Below are 7,122 nucleotides of genomic sequence, written 5' to 3'. Positions count from 1 at the left end.
ACTGAACTGCCAAAAATGACTCTGAATTATGTAACCAGTACTTGCTGTTTCTCTGAGACTTTGTATTCGATTCCCCACCAACTACAACCATTTCAAATGCCATAAAATCTTCCAGCCCTATAACACCTACACTGCTACTTTAATACCTGTATTCCTAGCCTGTAAACTGTCAAGAACTCTGGGGCATTCTTGCATCACAAACATTTCTTCAGAAACTAAAGTTCATTTCCAACTCTTTCCCACTATTTCAAGACCTTATACTTAAAACTGAGTCTTTGCGACCATTTCAAGATCTTGCACTTAAAATTTAACATCTAGCCGGGCGGTGGTGGCGCAAGCCTTTAATCCCAGCACTCGGGAGGCAGAGCCAGGCGGATCTCTGTGAGTTCGAGGCCAGCCTGAACTACCAAGTGAGTTCCAGGAAAGCCACAAAGCTACACAGAGAAACCCTGTCTCGAAAAACCAAAAACCAAAAAAAAAAAAAAAACAACATTTACACCTAACAACTTCAATTCTTAAAAGCTAGCAAGAAATACTGGATCTGTGAGAGCCGTTTGACCTCTGTCCCCTTTGCAGGATCTAGCATTTAAGTAGTTATCAAGAGGATAAATAACATACACTTGTCAAAGCCAGGTGTGGTGTGCATGCTCATAATTCCAGCATTTAAGATGCAGGAGGACTGCCTCAAGTTCAAGGCCAGTTTGGGCTACATACAAAGCTCCCATCTCAAAAAACAAAAAAATACAGCCAACACTTACCCCTGTACTTATCATTCTCAATATTTTTCCATTTTAATTAGCCAGAGACATTCTAGGATATAAACAATACTAAATTTCCATCTCTATTATATAGCTGACATCTTTTATCATCACCTAGCTTTATCCAATCTTCCCAAGGACTGATAGTTCTTCAAAGGTAGTAATGGCTTTAATCTTATTCTTTATTTCCTTTTTAAAGGTAGTATTGGGAATGAAACTCAGGGTTTCAGGCAAGCATTCTATCTCTGAGTGTGTCCACAGCCTTTCCTGCTCATTCTTGTAGCTTCATCTGATATAGTGGGGCCTGGTTCATAGCTTTGTGAAATGAAGAAATTTCTTTCTAATGGTTCCAAGAAATTCTTTCTCCTTTCTCAAAATTAATTTTACGTGTATGGGTGTATGGTGTCTGCATGTATGTCTGTGTATCACATGTGTTCCTGATGCCTTCAGGGACCAGAAAAGGGTGTCGTCAGATATCCTGAGACTGAAATTACAGACAGTTGTAAGATGCCATGTGGGTACTGACAACTGAACCCAGGTCCTTTTGGAAGAGCAGCCACCAAGCCATCTCTCCAGCCTTTGAAATTCTTTTAAGCAATTAATCTCACCAAAAATGAGTGTTATACACAAGAGGACTCTTAATTTAAGCACAGCTATCATACCTGGGGTTAATGGAACACACTTATAATCCTGACATTTCGGAAGTGAAGACAGGAGGATCAGGAATTTAGGGAAGAGCTTTGGCTACAGAGATTTGAAGCCAGTTGTGGCTAAATGAGAATGTGTTTCAAAACAACAAAAAGATAGCTATCACTTCCTATGATTGATTATATAATTGCCATAGAATCAAGCTATCCTCTTTGTTTTGTTTTTCGAGACAGGGTTTCTCTGTGTAGTCCTGGCTGTCCTGGGACTTGCTCTGTAGTCCAGGCTGGCCTCAAACTCACAGAGATCTGCTTGCCTCTGTCTCCTAAGCACTGGGATTAAAGGTGTGTGCCACCACTGCCTGGCCAAGCTATCCTCTTAAAAAGTTATTTTGGAAGCAAACAGGCAGATGACTCAGAGGTAAAATGCAAGCATGAAGATGGAGTTTAGATACTCAGCATCTATATAGAAAAAGTCTAGCACACCAACACTGGAAACAGACAGTAGGTTCCTGCAGGCTTGCTGGTCTGGCCAAGTCTAGCCTAATTGATAAGCTATAGGTTCAGTGAGAGAGACTGTCTCAAAGTAATTGATGGTGTTGATGATGACGATGATGATGATGACGATGATGATGGTGGTGGTGGTGGTGGTGGTGGTGGTGGCGGTAGTCAGGCATGGAAGTGCACATCTTTAATCCCAGCACTTGGGAGACAGAGGTCAGCCTGGTCTACATAACAAGTTCCTGGTCAGTTAGGGCTATATAGTAAGACCTTGTCTCAATAAATTAATTAAATTGAAAAATAAAAATATGAAGTAGAGAGTGATACAGAAGACACCCTCTGGCCTCCACATATCCATACATGGGTATATATACACCACACACATGATAAAAAACCTACTTTGGAATACACTGTGTTATTGGTTTTCCTTTACGCTGTTAATTTAAATGTGGATGGTGGAGGCTGGTGGTATATACCTGTATTCCAGCACTAGGGAGGCTGGGCAATCCTGAGTTCTATGAAAGCTGGGGCTACACAGAAAAACCCTGTCTGAAAACAAAGAAAGGAAAAGACAGGAGGGAGTGGAAGGGAGGAAGAAATATGGTAGGTCATTGTAAAAAAAAAAAAATATATATATATATATATATATATTTATCATTTTAACCTTACTGTCCCAATAGAAACCAGACTTCCATGATTAAAAAAAAAGAAGGTACCATTAAGTAGTGAACAATCTGTTGTTTCTTACAATATGACTCTAATAACTTTATCAGTTTTAGTAGTGTTTTATTAAAATGCTGATAATCTCTCATCATGTAGTTCTATTCCAGAGAAGATTAACAGAACCTCAAAGGTATTCAGTATATGTTGCAATAATAAGCTAACAGCTCTTTCTGCAGAGGCAGAGGTTTATTCATTTATATTACATTAGAAGCTGCAACTGAATGGGCTTGTCCTTCCCTCCCACATGTGCATGCCATCTCTAACTTTACAACATCATCAATTCTGTGTGAAGCCAAAGAATGGTTAATATACACAAATTACAACTTATCTATAACCAGTAGAAACTCAGGATTCTAAAACTCTCTCTCTCCAAATTCTCTATCTTTTTTTTTTTTTTTTGGACTGTGTGGGGGTGGGGTGGGGGACATACTGTGAGGATGGAGCCTAAGGCCTTGTACATCCTAAGCAAGTACTCTGCCTATATCCCTTCTCTTTACTTTGAGACAGACTCTCACTAACTTGCCCAGGATGGACTTGAACACTCTATTAAAGGGTGGCAGCACTGGCCAGTGATCTGTGTATTTCTCCTAACTCTGACTCCCTAGTGCCTGAGACTATGGACCTTTACCAACAGGACCAGCTTCAAATTCTTTCTTCAAGTTCACCCCCTCCATAAACCAATCTTTCCCTTTTGTATACCAACTCAGTATCCCTAAGAATTGTCTAGGTCAGTGCTATGTGAACCAAGGCCCAGAGATCAGAGGCAACTTTCAAACTTAACCTTTTAGAATTCCCTTTTCATAGAAATTCGATTAAGCCATTATATATTTATTAAAATTGATAATAACAAATACAAAATAAATCTGTCTCATTTTTAATTAATTAATTAATTATTTCCATGATAGAGTTTCTCTGTGTAGTCCTGGTTGTCCTGGAGTTTACTCTACAGACCAGGCTAGCCTCGAACTCAAGAGATCCACCTGCCTGTCTTCTGAGAGCTGGCATTAAAGGTGTGCATCACCATCGCCTGGCCACATCTAAGTTTTTTGAGAAAATATCATTTACTGACTCATTCCTGCTTCCAATAAATATTGGGCACTTAGCTTATATAGATCAACACACTGTTAGACATGGTATACATTGGTAAATAACAAAAGCATTGTATAATAAATAAAACATAATTGTACATATTTGAAAATACCAAAATAAAATCCATATGTATGCTAATTTGAAAAATTAAGCTTTATTTTTATTTATATACACAAATTAAGATTTATTTTCTGTTCCGTGGTGAGTGCTCTAGGAAGCCAACAGATACAGGTGCTAGGAACTGAACCTGGGTCCCCTGGAAGAACAATTCTCTTAATCATTGAGTAATCTCTCTATAATTTTTTTTTTTAAAGATTGAAATAAAGAATAAAAATAAAGATAAAAGGTAGGGGAGAAAAGCCAATGATATGGCTCAATGGATAAAGGTCCTTGTTGCCAAGCCTGACAGTTTAATCTGCTCCACGGGGCCCACATAGTAGAGGACAGATCTACTCCCACAAGCTGCCCTCTAACCTCCACAAGCATGGTATATACAGGCCTTTACTCCCAGCACTCAGTAGGGGAAAGCAGAAGCAGACCAATCTCTGTTGAGTTTCATTCAAGCCAGCCAGCGCTACACAGTGAGATCCTGTTTCCACAAAGTTAATTCATCTGATTAAATATCTTTTAAAAGGAGGTCAGTAAGATGGCTCAGTAGGTAAAAGCACCTGTCACCAACCCAAGTTCAAACTCCAGAACTCATATAATAGTTGTCCTTTGATCTCCACACACGTGTCCACAATACTAAATACATAAATGTAAAAATAAAAGATTTTTAAACAAAGAAAATTTTTTATTTTTCTTGGGATATTTCCTCAGAGCTTATGGAAACAGTTAAAAAGGAAATTGACAACATCAGCTAGAAATTTAAAAACTGAGAGAAGCAACCACATAAATATATATTCAAATAAGTCGATTCAAACGTTCTCAGCTGCCACTGATGTGAAGGGATGAGGAGCAACAGCAGGCAGTCTTCCGTTGTCCTTGCACATATACTTTCAGCATACGTGTTGTCCTTAAGCAGGTGATCGCTGCATTAAAAAGTCACCTGAGGATAAAGATGGAATCCAGCGCTCTCCTAGCATTCTGAAAGCACTGGGTATGATTCCCAGCACCACAAAACCGTGAAAGGAGAGACAGATAAGTAAAGTAGGTAGGAAAACTAAATAAGTAGATGAAAAGATAAGTAAATAAATAAATGTCTATTTCCCTGGAGGTTAATATCTCCAGGCAGAGTACTCATCTAGCCTGCTGAAAACCAGAGTTCAATCCCCAGCATGATAAAAAAAAACGGGGAGTAGATGCTGAAGAAGCTTGTGCAAGCATGGACACCTGAGTTCGCATCCCAATACCCATGTGAAAAGTTGGGCACGGTGGAGCACTTCTGTGACCCCAGCTCTGGGGGGCAGACAGATGGATCCCAAGGTTTACTAGTCTAGTCAGTTTAGCTGAAACCGAACTTCGGATTCAGCAGAAGAATTTCTCTCTCAAAGAATAAGGTGGAGAGATAGAGGAAAACAACTTAACATCAACCTCTGAGCTCCACATGCACCCACACAGGTAGGTAAAGCACACCTGCACAGCCAAGCCATGCATGCAAGCACACACGCAGAGCCCCCAATCATTTTCAAAAGCTTTCATTATTCATTTTGTCACTCACCTGTCATTATTAGTTGATTTCCCTTTGCTCAATACACAAACAGAAAAAATTTTCAGACATCAATCTACCTTTTTAGCAAGCATAACCCCATATTATATTCTAAATTTAACTATCACCCAGTCTCAAAAAGTCCCCCTAGCTTTTGTAAATACTGTGCTGTGGAAAAGGGGGAAGAGAAATGCATGCAAATTTCAAGGACTTTAGAGAAAGGAGACCATGTTACGTTCCAGATATTTCTCTAGTGAGAACAAGACAGAAAATGTGTATGATGTGTGGAAATAATTTTAATTTGGATAAAGGGAGACTTGTCACTAGGTACTAGAAACAGCTATCAACAAAGGTCTCTAAGTCAACATCCTATAACAGCATAGCTGACAATTTAATTTTGAAGTAGTCTTCCCTGAAGTCTGGAGAAAATGTCAGGTTTTATTCTGTAATTATCTCCCTCTAGCCCCTCCTCTCCAAAAAAACCCTCAAACAAAAACAAATCAAAAGAACATGCTCACTGGGCGGTGGTAGTGCAGGCCTTTAATACCAGCACTCAGGAGACAGAGGAAGGAGGATCTCTGTGAGTTCAAGGCCAGCGCTACACAGAGAAACCCTGTGTGTGTGTGTGGGGGGGGAGACGGACAAAACAAAACAACAACAAAAAATCATGTTCTTACTATGGTGTTAGAGCAACAGCAGCACCACTATTATATTGGCTCTATGAAAGATTGAGTAACAATCTGCCCTGAAGAGTAATAGTATACAAGTGAAGACACTACACAACAAATCAGTTAGCGAATATAAAAATTCTATGTTGCTGGGTATGATGGCGAAGCACACTTCCCAGCAGGAGGGAAGCAGGAGGCAGGAGGATTTCTGAAGTTCCAGGCCAGTCAAACTTACCTGATGAGATACTGTCTCAAAAAAAAGAGGGAGGGGGGTTGTGTGTGGGGTGTGTGTGTGGCTAATAACCTGATTTTATTTGGAGGAGTATGGACTGGGATTTAAGATTAATGAACTAGGAGAAATGATATATGGCATGTAGGACTGAAAGCCTAAGACTGATGAGAGACGGAGAACAGAAAAGAACAAAAAAACTACACTTGGGAGTTAAGAGCACAGAAGTCAATAGAAATAGAAAAGAAAGAAGGGAAGTGATTAGGAAGCAAGACAGAAAAAGAGGTAGGCTGGAGAGACCCCGAAGACAGACTTCCTGTGATACACTAAGAGCTTGGATCAAGCTCTTTGCTTTTCCTTCCTTCCTTTTGATTTTAAAACAGGGTCTTATATAGCCCAGGCAGGTCTTAAACTCCCTATGCTGCTAAGGATGATCCTGAACTCCTGATTCTCTCTCTAGCCTCAAGCTCCCAACAGATACATACTACCACTCTCTTGCTATTCTAAATCAGCACGCCTTTAATCCTACCACTCACAAGGCAGAGGCAGGTGGATCTCTGTGAGTGAGGCCAGCCTGGTCTTCAGAGTGAGTTCCAGGATAGCAGAGCTACAGAGAGAAACCCTGTCTTCAAAAACCAATAATAATAATAATTATTATTATTATTAAAAAACCAAAAATTCTCAAAACAAAAACCTGGCAAGCCCGCCGAGAATGTGCACATCTACAACTCCATTACTGGGCAAGTAGAGGTAGGTGCATCATGAGTTTGAAGTCAACCTGGGCTATATAGCCAGACAATCTCAAAAATAAAAACAAAATGAGCCAGGCATGGTGGTACATGTCTTTAATCCTAGCAGAGAC

The 7,122-nt window shown here is 39.9% G+C and overlaps 1 protein-coding gene across 8 annotated transcripts in view; it reads right to left on the bottom strand.

Moving 5' to 3' along the window:
- Positions 1 to 7,122, bottom strand: part of Celf1 (CUGBP Elav-like family member 1) — a 78,828-nt gene that overhangs the window by 24,595 nt on the left and 47,111 nt on the right. The gene's annotated exons all lie outside the window — the stretch shown is intronic.

This window comes from Peromyscus eremicus, chromosome 4 (genome assembly GCF_949786415.1).
Source record: "Peromyscus eremicus chromosome 4, PerEre_H2_v1, whole genome shotgun sequence".
Classification (NCBI taxonomy): domain Eukaryota; kingdom Metazoa; phylum Chordata; class Mammalia; order Rodentia; family Cricetidae; genus Peromyscus; species Peromyscus eremicus.
The sequence above is the reverse complement of the archived record's forward strand: the minus strand, read 5'-3'. Positions and strand labels throughout refer to the sequence as shown.